Genomic DNA, 23800 nt, shown 5'->3' with positions numbered 1-23800 from the left:
CAAAACCCTTGTATTTGTAAACCTGCTTCAGAGGATAGAAGTCTGTAGAGATCACATCTAATGATCAGTCTCACTCAGTAGTCCTGCATTTCAAGTGTCCGTATTTCCATTGAAAAAACGTAGTTATTTCAATAAATAGAATACATTAGAGTTATCAACAGTTATATATATACAAATGTGTTACATGGAAATATTCAGTTTAGGTATCCAACTTATTGAATCGTTTATTTAGCAGGGACAAAGAGCAGTCCATGTAAACATTTATAAAAAAAACACATACTTAAAGACTTAAAATTGTCAAAACTCAAGAAATTGTGTTTTTCAAGGATGGTACAGTGGTGGTATGAATAAGGCTTTCTGCCACTTAAAGCAATACACTGTAACATGAACTCAACCATGGAAGACATTGAGACGTTTCAGTGTGTCAGAATCACATGATCAGACATGTTAACAAAACAACCTCACACACACACACACACACACACACACACACACACACACACACACACACACACACACACACACACACACACACACACACACACACACACACACACACACACACACACACACACACACACACTTTTGATGTAGCACTCTGGAGAGACAGCATCAGACAGCGGAGCGTCTGCAGAGAGAGGAAGAGTGATTAGTGAGGATCAGAGAGGGATGAAGAGGAGCTGCTGAGTGTGTGAGAGCCTCTCCCAAATATTCATGAGTGTGTGATGAGCAGACTGACTCCACACTGAGCACAGACACACAGAGAGAGGGTGTGTGTGTATGTGGATGACCTTTGACCTTCACTACATGGTCAGAAGTGGACATGTCGCAGCATTAGAGCAGTTACACTCTCTTCATGATCAACATGGCTGACGTGTCTTCAGCTGTTTCTAATTTGACATTCTTATTTTATATATTCATTTCTTTCTCATTTCTACAGCCTGGCCATGTTGTCTATTGCACAATTGTGGATATTTTCCATTGATATTACGTATGATGTATGCTGCATTGTCGGAGAAGCCTGGGACTTTCGCTTTCTATTGCTAATGCGCTGCATAGGTTTTTAGCATTGATGACACATAAGACACACCAATATGTATATATTATATAATTATAAAAAACAAAGGGATAACAAGCCTTGAATATAGGTGTCATGCATTTGCTTTGTCTTTGTTTGTCAGTGACGGGTAAAGAGGCACAACTGTATTTCTTACATTTGGGTAAATCCCAGTCTGACATGTTGCCTAACCAAGAAGTTCTCAGATCGTTAACTTCAGTACAACAATACTCTGTTACAGGTACGAGTCCTAAACTCCAGCTTTCTCTTAGGTAAAAGTACAACAGCACTAGAATACAAATATGCTTAAAGTAGTCTGATTATTTATAATAATACATAATAACGTATGTAATGCCACCAATCTGTAACTTGTGAATAATAAGGAAGCAGACAATGGAATAATAATTCAGGAAAGTAGAATTACCTTAAAAAGAAAAGACAGCTTGAGTTAATGTACTTGGTTAATTTGTATGATGTGGTTTATAATAAACAACCCTATCTCTTTTGTTATTTCATCAATGGAAAGGCATCCCGACCTGAAACATCCTCTTGTGGGAAACTACAGAAACCTTACAACAGACATATATTCATTTAGTGGCCTAATACTCCATTTTAGTATCATGTTTTATATTTATTTGACATTATTATATACCCCAACCACACAACAAACATTATGTAAATAATTTAAATATAATATAGATGTTAATTCACTTCATGCATGTTGAAAAGAAACACACAAAAAAGTAACAAACGAACGGCAGCCCATGCACCAATAAAGAGGATAGTACAAATGTCTATTTTGCACAGACAATGTATTTGCTTTGTAGTTTTCTCTTATTATAATAAGTATTGTTCATGTTATATTTATTTTATCATTTATATTAATGAAACACACCATTTATAAAAACGATTATTTTAAGCCTGAGTGGTTTTAGTTGCTATTTGACTTATACTATTGTAACAGAGGTTGTAATGACTAAAATAATCAAATGTAATCTTAATTATTTAAATAAGCAGAAATGAATGAATGCATTTTAAATGTAATTTTGAATCATTATAATTTTCCGTTTAAGTTAACATCGTAGAAATGTGACAGGAAATAACATTGCATACTATTGTCCAATGTATTAAAGGAACAGCCCTTTCTTTATAATAAAGTGTATTCACAAAGTCAAACATATACTTATAAATAATCTTTGTTTTTGACTGAAAATGTCCCGGTGAAACAGAGAGGACGGTTAGCGGAGATCTGAGCCTGAACGCATCTCTTATGAGGTCACCTCTCCTTACAGAGTAAAGCTGCTTCCTCTCTGACCTTTGACCTCGCAGACTTTGGGCTGTTTACAACTGAAACGCCTCTGATGACTGCAGATGGAGGGTCTGCTCTCCACCAGCAGGGGGCGCACAGCAAGAAGCCTGGGCAGCTCAGAGTGTGTGAGGGGGGGTCAGAGCTGATATACATAATAAAGGTTGTATATTCTAGTACAGATAACATTAAGTTCCCAAAATGATGGTTCATTAAAAAAAATACAGTTTTGTTTGCATTAAGATTTGTATTTATAAGTTATGTTAAAACTAAATGTTGTTTGATGCATGCAATGAGCTGAAATATGAAGAGTGTTATTTCAGCTACAGGCCTCCTGGGAAGACTCACAATTCAATAATAATAACTACATATTAAATTGCATTTATAAATGTAATCAAACAAAACAAAATCAAAGTCATTGGATGTTTAGAAGCTGTGGAGTTAAAGAGTTCTGCAGCTGTGGAGTTAAGCAGGAGGGTTGTAGTTCAGCTGTGGAGTTAAGCAGGAGTGTTGTAGTTCAGCTGTGGAGTTAAGCAGGAGTGTTGTAGTTCAGCTGTGGAGTGAAGCAGGTGTGTTGTAGTTCAGCTGTGGAGTTAAGCAGGAGTGTTGTAGTTCAGCTGTGGAGTTAAGCAGGTGTGTTGTAGTTCAGCTGTGGAGTTAAGCAGGAGTGTTGTAGTTCAGCTGTGGAGTTAAGCAGGAGTGTTGTAGTTCAGCTGTGGAGTTAAGCAGGAGTGTTGTAGTTCAGCTGTGGAGTTAAGCAGGTGTGTTGTAGTTCAGCTGTGGAGTTAAGCAGGAGTGTTGTAGTTCAGCTGTGGAGTTAAGCAGGAGTGTTGTAGTTCAGCTGTGGAGTGAAGCAGGTGTGTTGTAGTTCAGCTGTGGAGTGAAGCAGGTGTGTTGTAGTTCAGCTGTGGAGTGAAGCAGGTGTGTTGTAGTTCAGCTGTGGAGTTAAGCAGGAGGGTTGTAGTTCAGCTGTGGAGTTAAGCAGGAGTGTTGTAGTTCAGCTGTGGAGTAAAGCAGGAGTGTTGTAGTTCAGCTGTGGAGTGAAGCAGGTGTGTTGTAGTTCAGCTGTGGAGTGAAGCAGGAGTGTTGTAGTTCAGCTGTGGAGTGAAGCAAGAGGGTTGTAGTTCAGCTGTGGCAGTTAAGCAGGTGTGTTGTAGTTCAGATGGAGAATGCTTTGTCAAACATAAACGAGGCATAACAATCATTTCACATGCATTTTAGAATCGTAAATATGAAATGACTTGATTAAGATTACTCATGAACTAATGTGTTGATCCACACAAAAGTGTGTATTGTGCTGCTGGATATTTGAACCTATAATTAAATGTCAATGTTTACTTAAAGGGGACCTATCATGCAAAATGCACTTTTGTACGTCTTTTATACATGAATATGTCGGCCATTGCCGCACGAAAGCGCTGGAGACGCTGTAGTACATATGCCAGGCCTATAAGTGGCGCTGTAGTCTGCCACAAAAGCAGCGAAGAAGACTTCCCGCCCATAGTTACCATGGTTACCCTTCTGTTTATTCTCCGCTGTGGCTTTTTTTCTCCCTCCCCGAGGCAAGCGTTTGCTCCCGCTGCTTTAATTCAATGCAATCCCTCCCCGTCGAGGCAAGCACTGTAATTCTCTCCGGTTAGTCCACCAGCAGATGACAAACACCCACCTCTTCGCCTCTTCCAAAGAACGAGGGGACCGTGCGGCAGAGTTTCAGTTTCAGTTTCTTTCGCCGGTCAAGATGTCCGTTAAAGTTTAAATCTTCCGGACAAAATTAGAAAAGTGCCGGTCAAAGGTCTTCTTTGTTATTTATTGAGCTTTAAAACAAATGAATAACGACTCTATAGGCCTATAATAATATAATAAAACACGGAGGACGGAGATCTTTTTTTCTCCCCCTCTTGACTTGATCAGAGCACGGCTCCCCTCTCCTGCAGGGGGGCGTGGTCAGCTGCAGCTCACAGAGATCAGCCCCGTAGACAGCAAACAGCACATAGAGCGAAATGAGGCATGGCTAAAATGCATGATCTGTTTGGTATTTTGAAAACAGAAACGTATAAATATACCTTATATAGGTATGGCCCTACAATATATCATTTAAATATAGCATGATAGGTGTCCTTTAAAAATATATTAAAAAAATTGTAATACATAATAATCTGTTTTTATAAAGAAATGTATCAAGTACCATAAAATAAAAATATAACAAATAATAATTATATATAAAAAAACTAAAACTAAATACCTAAGTACAGTCGAACCAAAGATGCTGAACACTGTGGTTTTAATTATTGAATTGCTTTATTCAAAATGATTTAACCTGAGGTTCAGCACCAATCTAAAACATTATAAATAAATAATAATAATAAGTCACTGTTGCTTACTTCATTTATATATACATTTGTATATGGAAAATATTGCCTTTAGACTGGAGTCAGACTGTTGGAACAATTAAGGTCTATAAGATATTAACAATGATTTATAGAAATGTCTGGGATTGGCTTTAAGATAAGATAAGACTTTATTTATCCCGAATGAAATTGTTGTGCCAGAGTTACAAAAATACAACAAACACAGCAACATAATGGTAAAAATGTACACTAAAAGTGCAGTAAAAAGAGCAATGAAGTATCTACAGGAGACATGAAACACAGACGGTCACAAAATTAATGTAAATATTACCAGTAATTAGTAGTTAAAAAAAAGACCGTAGTCGCAGATACGTAATTGCACATTTATCATAGCACATTGTTAATAATTATAATATTGCACATGTTATATAGCAGCGAGTGTTTTGTAGTGATGGTAATGATATTTATATTGCACATAGTGTTTATTGATATGATTTATTTTTAGAATTAGAGTTCCATCCCTGAATCTACTCAAATTCTGCCGAGTGTTCTGAGCCTCGATTAATGTGTCCACGCATCAAAACTGCTGTAAAAAAAACACATGGTTTAGCTGCTCATCAACATCACAACATATATACAACACATTCAGACAAAACCTCATTCTGGGCACAATTAGTTATATATTTGTTATCTATAAATTCACATTGATATGTCTAAATGTGTGCTGTTAGCAATATATGCAAATAATGGTGAGTGTAAGTGAATTACAATTATTAGAGAACATACAATACTGATACATACACACACACACACACACACACACACACACACACACACACACACACACACACACACACACACACACACACACACACACACACACACACACCTACTTAAGTAGAGAGTATTAGGTCAAGATATACCAAAATAATAATTACTTATTGGGCGGACTATATCATTATTTTATTCATGTTAACATTACTTTAACCTGTTAAGCCCTGAGCCTGTTTTTCAGGTCTCAGGCTCGAAAATGACATTCCCAGAACAAATTACCATATCTTCCCTTCTAAAAGGGTTAAATTAATAATCTTTGTTCTCAAAGTAATGATAAACCTGTGAGTTGGATGTAGACAAGTCAGAATCAATATAGATGTTATTTTAAAGAAAATTCAGATTTTACATAGTAAAAAACTGTAAATGATAGTGTCCGTCCAAAAATTATGTTTTACTTATAGTGAAAACTACCCTTGGATGATGGGTTAGTAGACTAAAAGCTTTAGGAATCCAAAGTACAACATATAATAAGTGCCCTGTATCAAGATTGATGCAAAACAAGTGAAATTTGACCTTTTTAGAGAGATTTAGCCAAAAACCCCACTTCTGGGGTCATTTGGGTGGATTTGACCTATCTCTGGCCCCCCTTGCTCGATTTTGATGAATGAAATCTCTTTATAACCGCTAGAGCCAATGGAATCGAGGGGAAGTTATATACACACCAACACGTTAACAAATAAGGAGTGAGAGTGACGCGTTACCAAAACCGGAAGCTGCATACACTCTGGTGGCTACCATTAGCAGCTAACATTTTCGCTCCGACTTTTAGATAAAAAATGGAATTATGGATTATAAATAATTTCTTCAAAGGCACAGGTACATTATCAACCTATGGATCAACAGTTGTAGCATTTTCTTTTCCGTTTTAATGCCATTGAACACGTCTTTTGACCTAATTGACAGCTACGGTGAGACGATCTGCCGTAAAAGCTCCGTAAAGGTACGTGTTGTGATGTCTGTGTTTGCTTCCCCTGTCGCAAGTTCGGATCGCTCAGTGATGATACTATACCTAAATAATCAGTGGAGTCTCAGCTTTAATAGGCTATATTGTATGTGCAGCTACGATAAGTAATAAGGGTATCTTTATCTTGAATTGTGTGCCGCAGTGCGTTAGAATCTTTTCGCTCAGGGGTCATTTAGACGCTTCTTATGAAACTTGTGTTTTGTTTTGGTAAAAATGGTTCATATCTTCAGTTAGCTGAGATTCTTCCCGTTAATCTGGTGCTACACATGAATAGTTTCATAAATGTTAAGAAGCCCTGAGACATTATCTCGAAAAAAAAACGGTGGGAGGGGTCCAATGGGGGGACCACCGTGCTTAAGAGGTTAATATTTCACTTGGTAAAATCTACAGTTTATTTGTATTTTCTTATACACTGCTGGCTACCTTGACCTTTCATTATATGTCACATTTTATTTATTATTTATATTTTGTATTAATAATCTAAATATGCCACGTAGATCAGTTAACTAAAGCTATGGATGAATGTTGTGGAGTAAAAAGTACAATATTTGCTTCCAAAATGTAAGTAATGTCAAATTACATTACATTTTTGCAAGAACAGTTCTCGAGTAAATGTACTTATTTACATTCCATCACTGAATATAAAGATACAATGCTTGATGTGCAGGAACAATGAATAATTCTGTGAAGTGAAAGAAAGAAAGAAAGAAAGAGGAGAAGATGTAAGGAGATAAGAAGGGAGTCTACTGTAGAGGGAGGAGAGGGAACAAGAAGGGAGGGAAGGGTAAGAGGTCAAAGGTCACTCTCATTTTTTATCCATTACTGCTCAGGGTCACATGTGTGTGTGTGTGTGTGTGTGTGTGTGTGTGTGTGTGTGTGTGTGTGTGTGTGTGTGTGTGTGTGTGTGTGTGTGTGTGTGTGTGTGTGTGTGTGTGTGTGTGTGTGTGTGTGTGTGTGTGTGTGTGTGTGAAGCAACTAAAAATAGTTTGAAGGGGCTACATCTTCAAGGGGGGGATTTAAGAAAAAAAGACAAGAGGAAGAGGGAGGAGGAGGAACATGGATGTGAAGAGGAACTAAGAAAAGACGGGGGAGAAGAGGAAGAGGAGAAGAGAAAGAGGTGAAGAAGAGGAAGGTAGACAAGGGGACGAGGGGTTTGTATTTGACCGTGAGTTGACCCCCTCCCCGTCACCCTCTCACCTCTCCTTCACCTCCCTCGCTCCATCCTTCATCCTGGACAGGGGAGCCCCCCCCCCCCCCGCACACACACACACACACACACACACACACACACACACACACACACACACACACTCAGCGTGACTTGTCCTGGCAGTGACCTCTGCTCTGCTCAGCAGGAATGTTGAAGGAGAGGATGAGTGAACGAGCCGCTACACACACAAACACAAAGGAGACACGCCGTACACACACACACACACACACACACACACACACACACACACACACACACACACACACACACACACACACACACACACACACACACACACACACACACACTTGGTGGAATCACTACCAAAAGAGTAGAAGAAGAGAAGCTCCCATATTCTCCCTCTGTGACTAAAGGTTATAGATGTACGGAAGGCCCACAGTGTCATATTCACGTGCTGAACAAAGGGAAACACACACACACACACACTCATTGCAATGCATTTGAGCTGTAACAATTTTGATTCAAATCATTTCACTTTTCTGCATTTCTCCGCTAAGTTCAGCAACACACGTACTTGGTCTCTGTAGCTAAAAGCAGCTACAGAGACCATTCAGCTAATAAACTATTCAGCTTTTTCTGCATTTTCAGCTCAATTCAGCCACAAATGTTCACAGTTTACAGAATTCGCACGCATTTTCTGCAGGAAATGCATTTTCTAGTTAGTACGAATGCTGTTTACAGAATTCCACTATAGTTCTTCGATTCTTAATCTTCTTATTATTATTATTATTATTATTTCACCAAATAGTTTGGCTCTCCAAAACTTCAGCATACTTTCAGCTACAGAAACCATTCAAATATCAAACTATTCAGCTTTTTCAGCACATGATGGGAAACTTTCAACTTTTTCAAAATATTTTATACTTTTTGAAATATTCAGCTTTTTAAACTCTTTTTTTAACATGTAACTCAATGGGAGGAACCTTCAAATCCTCTTTTACCTACACCGTGCACCAAATGCTTCTTCTTCCACATACTTTTTTGACTTATCAACGTTTAAGGTTTGGTACATTTTCAGGCCTTTTTAGATGTTATAATAGCCGCGTTCACACCAAGTACTTTCCTGTACTTAGTTCCGGCACTAAGAGCCCTGGCGCTTTTAACCCCAGGGCACTTAGTACAGATCGCGTTCACACCGGAGTACTTTTCCCTGAGGGAAGATTACAAGTACAGTAGGTGGCGGTAAGCACCTTAAAGTTGTTTGCAATCCGCTACAAAACAAGAGAAGAAGAAGAAGAAAAACTTCCCGCGTATACTGTCTGTTGTTTACCTTCCGACCTCAGACATGATGGAGATGGAGTCGACTGAAGTTGTGCTGTTTGTGCTCATGTTATACAGCTTTGTAACTTCGTTAATGCGGCCAGAGCCTGAGCCTATTAGGCGTCCGACAAAAATCCGGAGCCGCCACACGTCGAATGCTATAATCGCAAAGTTTCTTCAGCATCAAAGGCAGTTCAAAAGCTTTAGGAAAAGGATTGGCCGACGGAAAGCACACATGACTGCCATGTTTCACCGTAGGATGGCTGATACAGGATCTGTTTAATCGCCATGTCGGTTTTCTTTATTGCACTCTCAAGACATAACATTAAATAGAAATATTTTAAATGTAACTAAAGTGTCAGTTGTACATGTCAGTAAACATTGTCAATATAAAATAAAGTGTCAGTTGTACTATATAATAACAGTAATAACAATATAAAATAAACTCCTAGGTGTAGGGATAGTCTCAGCAGCAAACCCACCTTTATTATATATCTTCCTGAGACCCACTGCATCCGTCTGCCATAAACACTATGCAAACATACATGTTAGTTTTGGCCCATAGTGGACTCCATGTTGTGTTGTGTGAAATGGGGGGGAATTAAAAGTTTAGGTCAAATAATATTTAAAATGATATAAATTATCATATTTGTGTATGTGCCCCTGCCATTCCCCCACAAGGTTGCAACATTGATGATAAATAAATGACAAATAAAGCTTTGCCAGTTTATAACCGATGAAACATGATGGTATCAGAATAATCACTTACATGTGATGTATAGGATGCTACACAGGTCACAAAAGATAAAGTGTCAGGAGAAATAAGCTTAATCGCCATGTCGGTTTTCTTTATTGCACTCTCAAGACATAACATTAAATAGAACAATTTTAAATGTAAATAAAGTGTCAGTTGTACATGTCAGTAAACATTATATATAAAATAAAGTCATAACAGTAATAACAATATAAAATAAACTGTCCCAGGTGTAGGGATATTCTCAGCAGCATACACACCTTAGTGCAACGTTGTGTGTCGTGTGTCAGTATTTACAAAAACGATACCAAATAAACTGTTATTAAATGCAGTTTGTCGCTCATCCTGCCGCTGCGCCGACGCTTCCTCATGGCGCAGCGCCCACACTTCATCCTGGTGCTGCTGGCGCTCCATCTGCTGCTTGAACACTTCTGCCTGGCGCTCCATCGAGGTGAGCATCTTGTCCTCCGTTTCCTGGGCCTTGGTGAACAGCACCATCTGATCTCCACGCAGCGACTCATTCACCACGGCACGCCGGTCCTCCAACGCCTGGGCGGTGTCAAAGAAATTCGCATCCCGTGTCCGCTTTCCTAAGAGGGGAAAATAAGCAAGATACAAGATACTAGGAATGTTTTTTTTTTGTATTTTCACGAATAGAATTAAGGTTTCACAAATCTGAAACTGTGTTCTAAAGAATCTTTTGACTCTCTGGGATAATCCAGTCCAGATTTGATGAGTCTAGGTATAGTGGTTTTAGATCAGGACCTGGTCTAATGTGGTCTACATGTAAAAAAAGCACTGAAATCTCCCTTTTTTGTATTTTCACAAATAGAATTAAGGTTTCACAAATCTGAAACTGTGTTATAAAGAATGTTTGGCCTCTCTGGGATAATCCAGTCCAAATAAATCGGCTATGCAGCGATTCAAGAGGTTCAAACACGGAGGATTGTTCCTTTTTGAAGAGTGCTTCATGTATGCTTGAACTTTGTTTAATGTTGTTGAGGCAAGTTAAACATAAAATATGATGAATATTATGAAATAAACATGATTGTGAACATCAGTTCGATGCGTAACGTTCTTTCAAGACAAAGTTACAGTGTGTGTACCTTTGCGTTTGGTTGCTGGTAAGGAGGACGAGCTAGCGCTGTGATCTAGAATGCAAAGCTCGCTTGTTTCCAATCCCGAGAGTTGCCCATCCTCGCCTGAAACACACGATTAGTGCCATGAGTTAGTGAAGCAAATTACAGAAACATTGCACAGTTATTCACAAGTCAAAACGTTTTCAGAGCGGCCGAGAATATCTAGCTAGCTAGATGTAGCTAGCTCGGAGCCTAGCATGGCTAGCTTGATCTACTGAGCAAATAAAAGTACATCTGAGACCATTATTGTGCAGATTAAAACCCCAGTGCATGTAGTTGATTTTACCTTCGTCGTGGTAGTCATCGTTGGCCACTGAATCCGCCGTTTGTAGTCCTGAGTTTCTTTATTTTTAGCCGGTGGGGCTGTGCACAATTCCCAGGTCGAGTGAAAGCTACCGAACTGGCTTCAGTAGCATTCCCTGGGTCGCCTCCTCGGCGTAGATCTCCAGAAGCGCCGACACCTCCTCATCATTTCTTGATGCTTGCCATAACTGCTTTCAAAAACAAACACAACGCACGGAGCGTTGTGTTTTTGTAGCGAGGAAAAACAATGGCGTCTCCACACAACATTTTCAGAGTTGTACGGGCGTGGTTTGCAATTCGCCCAGCCAATCAGCACTGGGGCACTTTTGGAGCACTTTTCACCCACAGAAAAGTACGCTCTCTGAGCTGGCTCTAAAAATGGGGGTAAAAGTACCCGAGATTAAGTACGATTGTTGGTGTGAACGCGACATAAAGGGTACTCACGGAACTAAAACGCGAAAAGTACGGTGAAAGTACTCCGGTGTGAACACGGCTAATGGGTGTCTATGGGAGGGACTCTTCAGGGCTAGAGTGTGTGACATCATCACTTAGAGTGTAGAGGGTCTTAAAAATCTTCGGAATATTTTAAAACTAGTCTCAGAGCCAAGATATACACTCTATTCAAATAATTTCAAAAGATTTCAGGAGCATACAGTAATTAGTCTGGCCTGCTCAATTGCCTTCATCATATCAAACGGACACACCGTTCTGGCCCAATAGTGATCTGAGTGACAAAAAGTCCACCTAGCTCCCAATAGACTCCCATGTTACATTTGTCCGGAACTTTCTTCAGAACAGAGAGAAGTCAACTTTAGACAAACTGCTCCCATCTTCACATTTTACACACACAACCCAAAACACACACACACACACACACACACACACACACACACACACACACACACACACACACACACACACACACACACACACACACACACACACACAGGATGATATATGGGGAGCAATCCACAGCGAGACTGGTGTATACACACACGCAATCAAAGGCAGACACACACACATGTGGGGGTGTTTATGTGGTGCAGATGTTGGACAGGAAGCGTGCTGTGTTCAGGGACACAAACACATGTGACACATGAAACAAACGGTGAGTTGAGTACAGTAGAAATCAATACGAGTGTACAGACCCTGTGCTGGGCACAGAGAGGGGTCATGAGGGAGTCAGGGGTCCCAGATCCACCTCAGGCCCCTCTGACAGTCTGCAGTCACACACAGGGCAGAGGTCAGCCAGAGGTCACATTCTGTCGGGGAGCTAAGTAGCTGAGACATGTCCAAGAATCATACAGATTAAGACGTATAGCATCCAAACAATGTAAGGTTTTATTTCTAATAGTTGAGCTTGACCTTACACAGACACTGAGCGCGCTAATATGTAATAAAAAGACAGGGCCGTCCTTTATTAAAGGAAACTGTATGAGGTTAGTATGAAGGAACTGTGAGCCTCATTGTACAGAACTGATAGAAGCTGGTCCAATTGTTTTTGGGTTCCTGCTGAAAACTGGAAGCACCACGTGAATATTATAGTAATCCGATAAATGCACATTTACATGTTCTGTATGAACATCAACAAGTGAATCAACATTAAAATGATAAGATATGATACTATACTGTCGAGACCCCGATCATAAAATGTATTTTAGGTTTTGAGTATCAAAATATCAACACGCACGCACACACACACACTTACTTAAGTTAATAAACAAACAAACGTATCAGCATATTAGCATTAGAAATGTGTTAAACTTAAAATACTTGTTCGTTATGGACTATTTAAGAGCTTTTCAGAATCTAAATATAATTAATGCATTAATATTTACAACACTTTAATGTTTCACTTGGTAAATGTACATTTATTATCAATACCATAATAAAGACTGTGGTCCGTCATATATCATTTTTGCATTTCAGAATCATTCATATCAGATTCAGGTCTTGTTAGTGTGAGTTGGTGCTCATGTGGACAGCCTCATGCAGGTCTGTGTGACTGCTGTGGTAACCACTGTTTATATTGTAATGTACCTGTTATATATTGTCTTACAATGCACATTTTTACTTGAATTTCTTATGTTTATCTACATATTTTTATTCCATTCTACTTCATTTTAAAATAGAGCAACTGTCATAACTGGTTGCTATATTGCTAAACTGTTACTGCAACTGGATGTGTATTTTGTAAATTGTGTAATGTAATTTACACTTAAACATGCTGCTGTAACAAAAACAATTTCCCAATTTGGGATCAATAAAGTACTATCTTATCTTATCTTATCTTATCTTATCTTATCTTATCTTATCTTATCTTATCTTATGCAAGCTTCTTGATTGATATTAAGCTATCTTCGGCTCTTTTCTTGCTGTGACAAATTGAATGTACCCTCTGTGGGATGAATAAAGGTATTCTGATTCTGAAGAAACCCAATCCACTCTTCCTCTACATGAAGCCCTGTTTCTAGGGGGCCTGTGAGTAGTCTGACAACACTTGGTAATGTACACTCACACAGAGGAACACTTATTTATAACTGATCAATTCAAACCTTTAACATTTTAACCTGCACAATCTAGCCTGCAGCTCACTCAAAACTGGAGCACTGCAAAAAAACAACTCTTAAACATGCAGACATGTTAAGGCTGATTACCACTTTCAAAAATGTTCCACGCATACAGTATGTCGACATGAGTGGTTATCATCTCTATACCATGTCTATGGATAATCATGGTTCTATTTCGTCCCTACTGACCGCCAGAGGCGGTGCTTTTAGCACTGGATATGTCCATCGTGCGCATGCGCAGTACGAGTACCAATATCAACAAAGTCACCTGTGACCCACGTGACACCGGCTATATCAGCCAGTGTCATCAGAGGATCTGTTCCTTTCATCTTCTCGCTGCGCGAGAGTACCGTGGCTGCATTCTTGCAGCCTACAGCGTTCAGGTTTGAACGTTTGATCTGAGGGATTTCTCTGCATACAGCTGGCTGCGTGCAGCTTCGCGACTGATAGTCGGAGCTACGGGTTGTTAACGCGTCCTCCAGGAGCTGTGGCCGGCTGTGCGCCGTGCAGAGCCTCGACGGACAGGTTCGTGTCAACTTGTGGTGACGGCTGTGTTCCCGCACCCTCTCCCAGCTAAGTTGTCCTGATTGCTGTCTTGTTATTGTCTGGCTACTTTCTGGTGACGACAGTGTTCTCGCCTCCTCTCCCATAAAGTTGCCCTTATGATGCTCTTTCGAAAGTTCTGCTTGTGGCGTTGTGCCCGAGCTATCTTTAGCATTTGAGTTCCCAGCTTTCGCTGTGTCTCTCATTTAATATGTATGGAAAGCCCACAGTGCCATAATTTGCCTGTTTTTTGTTAGGTGCAGAGAGTAAGGTAAGTTCTGGCCAGAGTTACTACTGTAACTACGGTCCTAGGCCATGCAACTACGGCATGGTTACTGCTGTAACCATGGCCTATGGTTCTTGCGGGCTGTTCTATTCCTTAGAAGCTAATTAGCTTCATTTTCAGCGACTGCAGTAGCGCTATATTGTTGTATTTGCCACTCCTAGTGCTAGTCTCCTAGCACTAGGATGGGTAGATGCGGAGAACAATCTTCACTGTGTGTGCTGTGTGCTCCGCATGTGTGGCCATTCACCGGCCACGGTTACTTTTGCCATAGTTACTACTGTAGCTACGGTTCTAAGCCGTTTAAGTATTGGCCATAGTTACTACTGTAACTACAGGTCTACGCCTTGTAAATACTGGCCGTAGTTACTACTGTAACTACGGTTCTAAGCCGCGTAAGTACTGGCCATAGTTACTACTGTAACTACGGTTCTAAGCCGCGTAAGTACTGGCCATAGTTACTACTGTAACTACGGGTCTACGCCGTGTAAATACTGGCCATAGTTACTACTGTAACTACGGTTCTAAGCCGCGTAAGTACTGGCCATAGTTACTACTGTAACTACGGTTCTAAGCCGCGTAAGTACTGGCCATAGTTACTACTGTAACTACGGTTCTAAGCCGCGTAAGTACTGGCCATAGTTACTACTGTAACTACGGGTCTAAGCCGTGTAAGTACTGGCCATAGTTACTACTGTAACTACGGTTCTAAGCCGTGCAAGTACTGTCCATAGTTACTACTGTAACTACGGTTCTAGGCCGTGTAGGCTGGCCATGGTTACTACTGTAACTACAGCTCTGTGCTGTTCTCTTCTTTGGAAGCTAGTTATCTGGTCTTAAACATTGTGTTTTTTGACTTGATTTCGCTTGATTGTTAGCAGCAGCCGCTTGGCTAACACCTTGCATGGACCGTTTAGCTTCATTATTTAACTCAGCTGGTGAAGGCAGTGCTCTCGCTCCCGCTCCCGGTAACGTTGCCCTGTAACGTATCACTCTGGCTATTAGCAGCGGCCACTTGGCTAACATCTGGCGTGTTCGGCGTGCTGCTTGATTCTTAGCAGCAGCTGCCTGGCTAAGCTGCCCTGTTAAGCTTCTTCGTTTAATCTAGCCAGGTGTAGGCAGTGCTCTCGCTCCCGCTCCCTCTGCTAGTAACGTGGGTGTAGGTCATTCACATCCCCCTCTGTGTTCGGCGAGTAGGAGCAGTGCTCTACTCTTTCCGTTCAGCAGGTAGCCGGTGAAGGCTGTGTTACCGCACCCGCTCCCGGTTACGCTGCATCTGGCATTTGTCTCTGACTCAACCAGTGAAGGCAGTGTTCTCGCCCCCACTCCTGGTAGACGTGTACTTGATTCTAGCAGCAGCCGCCCGGCTAAGCTGTCCTGTTGAACTTCTTTATTTAATCCAGCTAGGTGAAGGCAGTGCTCTCGCTCCCGCTCCCTCTGCTGGTAGCTCCGTGCTTCGTTTACTCGGCTAGGTGAAGGCAGTGCTCTCGCTGCCCGCTCCCTCTGCTAGTAGCCTTGCACTTTCATTTACTCAGCTAGGTGAAGGCAGTGCTCTCGCTCCCCGCTCCCTCTGCTAGTAACGTGGGTGTAGGACATTACACCCCTCTCATGTTCGGCGAGTAGGAGCATTGCTCTACTCTTTCCGTTCAGCAGGTAACTGGTGAAGGCTGTGTTCTCGCACCCCGCTCCCGGTTATGCTGCATCTGGCATTCGTCTCAAACTTAACCAGTGAAGGCAGTGTTCTCGCCCCCGCTCCTGGTAGACGCTAGACTGCCTTGTTTATTATCCAGCTAGGCGAAGGCAGCGCTCTCGCCCTCTGCCGGTAACGTGGGTGTAATTACATCCCTCTTTCTGTTCGGCGAGTAGCAGCACCGCTCTACTCTTTCGGTTCAGCAGGTAGCTGGTGAAGGCGGTGTTCCCGCACCCGCTCCCGGTTACGCTGCATCTGGCATTCGTCTCGAACTTAACCAGTGAAGGCAGTGTTCTCGCCCCCGCTCCTGGTAGACGCTAGACTGCCTTGTTTATTATCCAGCTAGGCGAAGGCAGCGCTCTCGCCCTCTGCCGGTAACGTGGGTGTAATTACATCCCTCTTTCTGTTCGGCGAGTAGCAGCACCGCTCTACTCTTTCCGTTAAACAGGTTGCTGGTGCAGGCTGTGTTCCCGCACCCGCTCCCGGCTACGCTGCATCTGGCTACCCACAGAATGGCTCATTCATGTGGGCTGTCCCCTAAGGTGGATCGGTTAGCTGCCATCATGGAGCAGACAAAGCCGCTCCTGTTGGCCCTTCAGCCAGGGGCCGGTGTGGGGGCTACTAGCTTGCCGCCTGGCCCGCCTTCGGTTGCCACACCTCTGCTTGAGGATGCCATGTCGCTAGCGGCTCCGGCTGAACCGCTTCTTGAAAAAGGGGGGGCGGGGCCCCGCTCACCCCCGAAGAGGCTCCCCACTCCTCTGCTCAGAGCTCTTTGCAGGGCACAGAGGACGGCTCCATGGCGGCCATTATTCGTGCGGCCCTGGTACGCTTGCAGCTTCAGGTTCCGCAGGCCGACCCAGGCTAGCGCCTTCTTCAGGCATAACCCTGCCCCTTTCATTCCCACTGTTCCTCCTTTAGAGGAGTACCTGAGGGAGCTCCATGCATGCTAGAGACACACCAGGGCCCTCTCCCACTCTGCTGCCATGCAGGATCCGGCGAGGGTGGGGCTGGGTTGCTTGCCATCCATTGAGCCTGCCATCGCCTCCCCGATTCTGGCCCCGGATGCCAGGCGCCCTCGGCCTCAGTGCAGGGTCACAAACGAGCTGCTCTGTAAGGCCTACGACACAGCGGCACGGGAACTCCCTCTCCCATCTGATACTGGCTGTCTCTACCTCTCTGCAGCAGGCTCCGGCTGAGCCTTCTTTGCTGGGCCTCAGTGATGCATCACTGCAAGCCTTTGCCCTAATGCTAGGGAATTGCGACGAGTCATGTCCTTTTGGTGCAGACTCGTCGCCAGGTTTGGCCTGCTTAGTCACCACTGTCGGAGACATGTCCTCCGTAGTGTGCCAGTCGAGTCAGGGGAGCTGTTTGGGGCAGCTGCCCTGTAGGCATTGGAGCGTGCTGCCCAAGCTAGGCAGACCAGGCAGCAGCTCTCGGGTCTTTATAGGCCTGTGCCCACTCCCAGCAGGCCCAGGGGCCCCTCTAGTAGCCGCACTCAGCCACAAGCTTACAGTGGTGGTCTGCGCAGGTCCCAGCGGCCCACTCATCCGTTGTGCCCCCGGCTGCCGGCCTTCTAGGCGGCCTCGTGCCTCAGAGCCTTACCGGCCTCCCCCCAGCAGCAGCTCAGCTACTGGGCTGTCTGTACTTCCGGCCCTTGGGTGGTTTTCACCTTAACCCAGGGGTACGAACCGCAGTTCCGGCCCCTAGCCTTCGGCCGGGCCAAAATGACAGTCGTCAGCGATCCGGCAGATGCCCTAGCTCTAGCCAGGAGTTGTCCGTCCTTCTGCCCAAGGAGGCAATCGAGCCAGTAGACCCTCTGCTTAGCCCAGGGGGTTCTACTCTGCGTACTTTCTCGTGGCCAAGAAAGTCGGCGGATTTCACCTGCTCTTGGACCTCAGAGGAATCGACAGATTCCTGGAGGTGCTGCCATTCCATATGCTGACCGCAGCACATGCACAGTGGGAGTGGTTCGCAACCGTGGACTTTAGGGATGCCTACTTCCTCGGGGGCCGGGCAAGAGGGTGCCTGATATTCAGTTCCTCCGGCCCTTGGGCAGACTGACGGCTGCCTCAGCCGTTGGGCCCTTAGGCCCGCTGTCGTTGTGCCCCATGCAGATGTGGCTGATCAGCCTTCTCTTGGATGCCAAGTGGCACAGGCACAGGAAAGTCAGAGCGTTGCAGCGTTGTCTCCACTCTCTGTCCCGCCAGAGGGGCAGGGTCTATCTCCTGATGGGCGTGCCCATGGGCGCCATCCCATCCCGCCAGGAGACAGTCACCATAGGTGCATGTCTCTTAGGGTGGGGTGCAGTGCGGCAGGGCAGGACGGCTCAGGGTCAGTGGTCTGCCCAGGAGGGTGCACGCCATGTCAGCGTGCTAGAGCTTCGGGCTGTGCAGCTTGCACTCACGTACTTTCTACCCCAACTGAGGGGCAAGAATATGCATGTTCCTTGGGTACACTGTTGCCCAGACGGCAGTCCCTTCTAGATAGTGGACGTTCTCACTCCACTCTGAATATATGTGGCTGCTATTTCTGCCCGACATGTTCGGGTCGACGGCGCCACGGCGGGGTGCCTCAGGTCGGTGTCCCTCTTCCTGAAGAGGGGCTTTACGGCAGCGTCCCCCTAGCACCCCGAGGGCTCCGGCTTGGGACCTGCCCCTGCTGCCGGATGCCCTGTCATCTCCTCCCTTCGAGCCCCTGGCCCAGGTGGGGCTTTGGTGGCTGCCCACGAAGGCAGCATTTCTGCTTGCCATGGCCTCAGGGAGGCAAGTCGGGGAGTCACATGTCATCTCCATAAACGATACATGCCCGAGGTGGGACTCTCAGGTGTTGCCCTTGGCATTCCTGCCCAGGGTGCTTCCACAAACCCACTTCAATCAGCCTGCCCAGCTAGCACGCTTTGACATTCGGGAGAACGGCACGTCGAAGTTGCTGTGCCCTGTGGGTGCCCAAAGGGCAAATATCGAGGCTACTGCCTGTATGCGGCAGTCGGAGCAACTCTTGTTTTTGCCATAGCGGCACTAAAGGAGGTGTGCCCTCTACCAGTGGCTGCCCCACTGGGTCGTCGATACCATCTCACATGCCTATGGGGCCAGTGGCCGCCCCCTGCCATCTGGGCTGAGATACCACTGCAAGGAGCATCTCAACATCTTGGGCTGCCCCGAGAGGGGCGCCCCTGGAGACCATCTGCGCCGCGGCGTCGTGGGCGTCTTCTGGCACATTCTCCAGTTATCGGGTTAATGTCGCCACTCCCCATTCTTTGGGCATGGTCCTTTTGCCGAGCTCCGCTGCTTCCAGTAGTGAGCCAGGGCTTGGATTCTTCATGACATGGTTGGTATAAGTCATCCAGTGCTAGGGACGAAATAGAACGATAGTTACGTCTGTAACTACGGTTCTATGAGTCCCGGATGACCGCCAGAGTTTCCTGTCACTCAGAATTCTTGTGTGCTCGCGAGAAGATTCTGGGAACAGATCCTCTGATGACACTGGCTGATATAGCCGGTGTCACGTGGGTCACAGGTGACTTTGTTGATATTGGTACTCGTACTGCGCACGATGGACATATCCAGTGCTAATAGCACCGCCTCTGGCGGTCATCCGGGACTCATAGAACCGTAGTTACAGACGTAACTATCGTTTTAAGGTGTGCAATAACTCTTTGTGCTAACTAACTTATTCCAAGGTCAACAATAACAACCAGGCTTGGATAAATAAACCATACTTCAGTCTGAGTGTGCTTCAGCCTACTAGATCTCAGTTAGCAGTTCTGCTTGAAAAAATCAAGTCATTTATTTTGCTTGAAAATAAAAGAATGTTGACAAAGTTCAGACTGAGGTCTCCCAGCCTGGCCATAGAAACAGGCAGGTATTAGAGAACATGGCTGCCAAAAGAGGAGCGATCATGCCAACAGTGTGAGGAACTGCTGTGGAGACAGAGCAGCACTTCCTCGCACAACGCCAACAATTTGAACCTGTACGGACACAATTCTTCACAAAACTCAATAGGAAGCATCCTCAATTATGCAAAAAAGAAAATGAAAATAAAGAAAGCTGCATTCTTACAGGACAGTTTGTCTGCCTGACACAGTATGAGGGACTCGGACTGACCTGCTACACCAGGTCTCACATCTCACGTTTTTCTTATTATTTTCTTATTAATGTATTATATGAATTGACAGAATTTTCCATCCTTGTGTTCCTTAAAAAAGCCACATGTTGTTCTTGCTTATGGTCAGAATTTAGCAGTTTGTTTCAAATGTGTATTTGTGTATGGAAGTTGCAATTTATGTAATTATCGTCATGCTGATGAAGCTATTTCAATTGAATTGTAAAACAGTCCTGGGATCATCATAACAAATAAGACATGGAGAGAAAGAAATTATGAAAAACACGCGAAAATATCACTATGGTCAAATGTGGTTTGATTTTTATTTGAAGAAGCCTTCATGGAGGTTTACAGTTAAAACATATAATGTGTGTTCCTGTGTTTAGGGCAAACATGGTCTGTTGGGCCCTTATTGTCCTTTTAAGGGCCCAACAGACCATGTTTGCCGTAAACCTATGTCTAAACAGGAAACTACTTGGTTAAGGAACAGTCGTGGATTTGGGTTAAAATAATATGGAACTGCAGTATATTAGGTAAAAAAAGTAATGTGGCTAAAGGGTAAACGTATGTATTATAATAAGTATTATTAGTTAAGTAAAGAAAAACACAATTAGTTTGTTGTGTTAATTGAGTGTTATAATTCCCAGTGCAAGACGACAGCCTTAGTAGCATTTTGAAGTGTTTGGTCGTTAAGTTTGATGTTGTTATCTCCACTTCTTATTTTTACTTGTGATTATCTTTCCTACTTTCTTCATCTCTTCTCTTTCCCCTGAAGTCAATTCATCTTCCTGTTTTCACCCTCCTCCTCCTCTCTTTCATCCCTTACTCGTCTCTCATCATCCTCTTCCTCCTCCACTTCATTTCATGAGGTGAGGATTATCTGCTGTACTTTTGCATTTTCCATCTGCTGTCTTCACCTTCTTACTCTTTTTTCTATTCAACCATTCCTCTTCTCCTGTCCTCCTGCTCTCATTTATCCTCTGTCCAACACCTTCTGTCCCCCACCTTTCATATTTTCAAATATCCTCTCCCTCTAAAGTGTGTGTGTGTGTGTGTGTGTGTGTGCGTGCGTGCGTGCGTGCGTGCGTGCGTGCGTGCGTGTGCGTGCGTGCGTGTGTGTGTGCGTGCGTGTGTGTGTGTGTGTGTGTGTGTGTTACCATGACTTCCTGAGTGCCATATATTTCCCTACCAAAGCAGCAGGGAGCCTCAGACTGCCATCCATCTCTCTCTGCAGCCGCTCAGTGTGTATGTGTGTGTCTCTCTGTGTGTGTGTGTGTGTGTGTGTGTGTGTGTGTGTGTGTGTGTGTGTGTGTGTGTGTGTGTGTGTGTGTGTGTGTGTGTGTGTGTGTGTGTGTGTGTGTGTGTGTGTGTGTGTGTGTGTGTGTGTGTCTGACCTCCTGATGAACCAGCCTCCGATTGCTACGCCATCATCCCTCTGATGGCACACACGCATAGACACATGTGGATGTGTGTGTGTGCGATATTAAACACAGTATGCATGAACATGACGACACACACTCACACACACAGCAGCGTGAATGTGATGTGTGTGTAATGGGATCCAGTTCTGTTTAATCTGCTGCCTGCTGCACAGATGGAAGCAACAGAGGGGATGTGAGTGGGGGAAAAAAAGAAAGCAGGAATAAAGGAAGAAGTGGATTTCAGGGGAAGGCTAAATGAGGGCAGCTCCGAACAAAATGAAAACAGAGCGAGCAGACGAATGTATGATGAAGAATATGTGTCAGTACCAGCCCTTTATAGCCCGCGGGGAGCAGGCTGAACTTTTCAACTCACTTCTTTCCTTTTTTACTCTCTCTATGCTTGGCCCTGTTCACACGTATGTATCCAGATCCAGTTGAGAGTGGATGAAATGGCCTGTAATGTCCCCCACAGGCTCCGGAAGCCACCATCATTCCATCTTTACCAGTCAGAAGATTCAAATATGCAATCAAGTATCCATCTGAGATTTACGCCTGATGCCAAAACAGGAAGTAATGTGTGATATATTTAGCGAGGCAGAATTGAGAGGACTGGAAACAGCTAACATAACTTTGTGGAAAGGGAACAAAATTCAGTCTCTACTGGTTGCTTGATAAGTAATATCCTACAAATGACCTCATCATTCAGCAGACAATATATATTATATATATATATATATATATAGCAAATAATTACTGCATTCTGGTTTATTTGGTTGGTAAACACCAGTTAAGCATTTCACAAATGTGACCCGCTCTATCGAAATCAGTCGGAAGTCGCAACGGCTCATTTAAAAATAAACGTGGATTTGCGTAAAAAAATAGTTTTTCGGGGTTCGGGTGTTTTGTTTGATTTTAAATAGGCTTGGCTTTCAGAATATGAAACTTTTATTTCATTTTTGAAGCTTGTAAAGGGAAGAGGCACCTCTCACTCGCAATCTGCTCTTCCGCAGCGCCGCCCCCCCTCCCTCCGGCGGAAATTATGAATGTAAGGCGTATAGTATTCATAGATAACACGGCTGTCAGGATTCGGGAAAAGGTAGGACCCAAATGCAGAATAAAAAAGACAAAAAGGTCTAGGAACAAAAGGCGAGCTATATTTAAAAAAAGCTGATGACTGAAAAAACATGACATGATATAAACAGGTAGCACGGGGTAAACAAAAACTGACCGTGACCAACATGGAGGGAGACAGGAAAGACAATGAACCGACAGGGAACACAGGACAAGACAAAACTAAATACAAAGAATGGTAATCACAGGACAAGACACAGCTGGGTAAGGGAGGCAGAAACACAAGGGCAACAGGTGAACACAATCAGACAATCAGACACAGGAGGGAAAGACAGACAAAACTAAAATCGTGACATAAAACTAAGATCGTGACAGAACCCCCCCCCTCAAGGGACGGATTCAAGACATCCAAATCAAGTCCAACACCAGGACCAGGAAGGGGTCTCGGGCGGACTACCCGGGGGCAAGGCAGAGGACCAGGAGGTGGTCTCGGGCGGCCGGCCAGGGGGCACGGCAGAGGCAGAGAAGCGGCTAAGGCCGTGGCGGGCATAGTCAGGGAGCCGGGCACAAGGACGGACCGGGTTCGTGGCCGACTGGACCACCGGAGGAATAGGATTTGGTGTCGGTGGGACCCCGGACGGAGCAAGGGCTGGTGTCGACGGGACCTCCAACAGGACAGGACATGGTGTTAGCAGGAAACCCGGCGGAGCAGATGTCGGCAGAACCCCCAACAGGACAGGACATGGTGTTGGCAGGAAATCCGGCGGAGCAGGTGTTGGAGGGACCCCCAACAGGACAGGATATGGTGTTGGCAGGAAATCCGGTGGAACCCCCAACAAAACAGGACATGGAGTTGGCAGGACCCTCAGTGGAACCCCCAACGACACAGGACATGGAGTTGGCAGGACCCTCAGCGGAACCCCCA

Source organism: Trematomus bernacchii, unplaced genomic scaffold, assembly GCF_902827165.1.
Source record: "Trematomus bernacchii unplaced genomic scaffold, fTreBer1.1, whole genome shotgun sequence".
Lineage (NCBI taxonomy): Eukaryota > Metazoa > Chordata > Actinopteri > Perciformes > Nototheniidae > Trematomus > Trematomus bernacchii.
Note: the sequence above shows the minus strand (reverse complement) of the source record.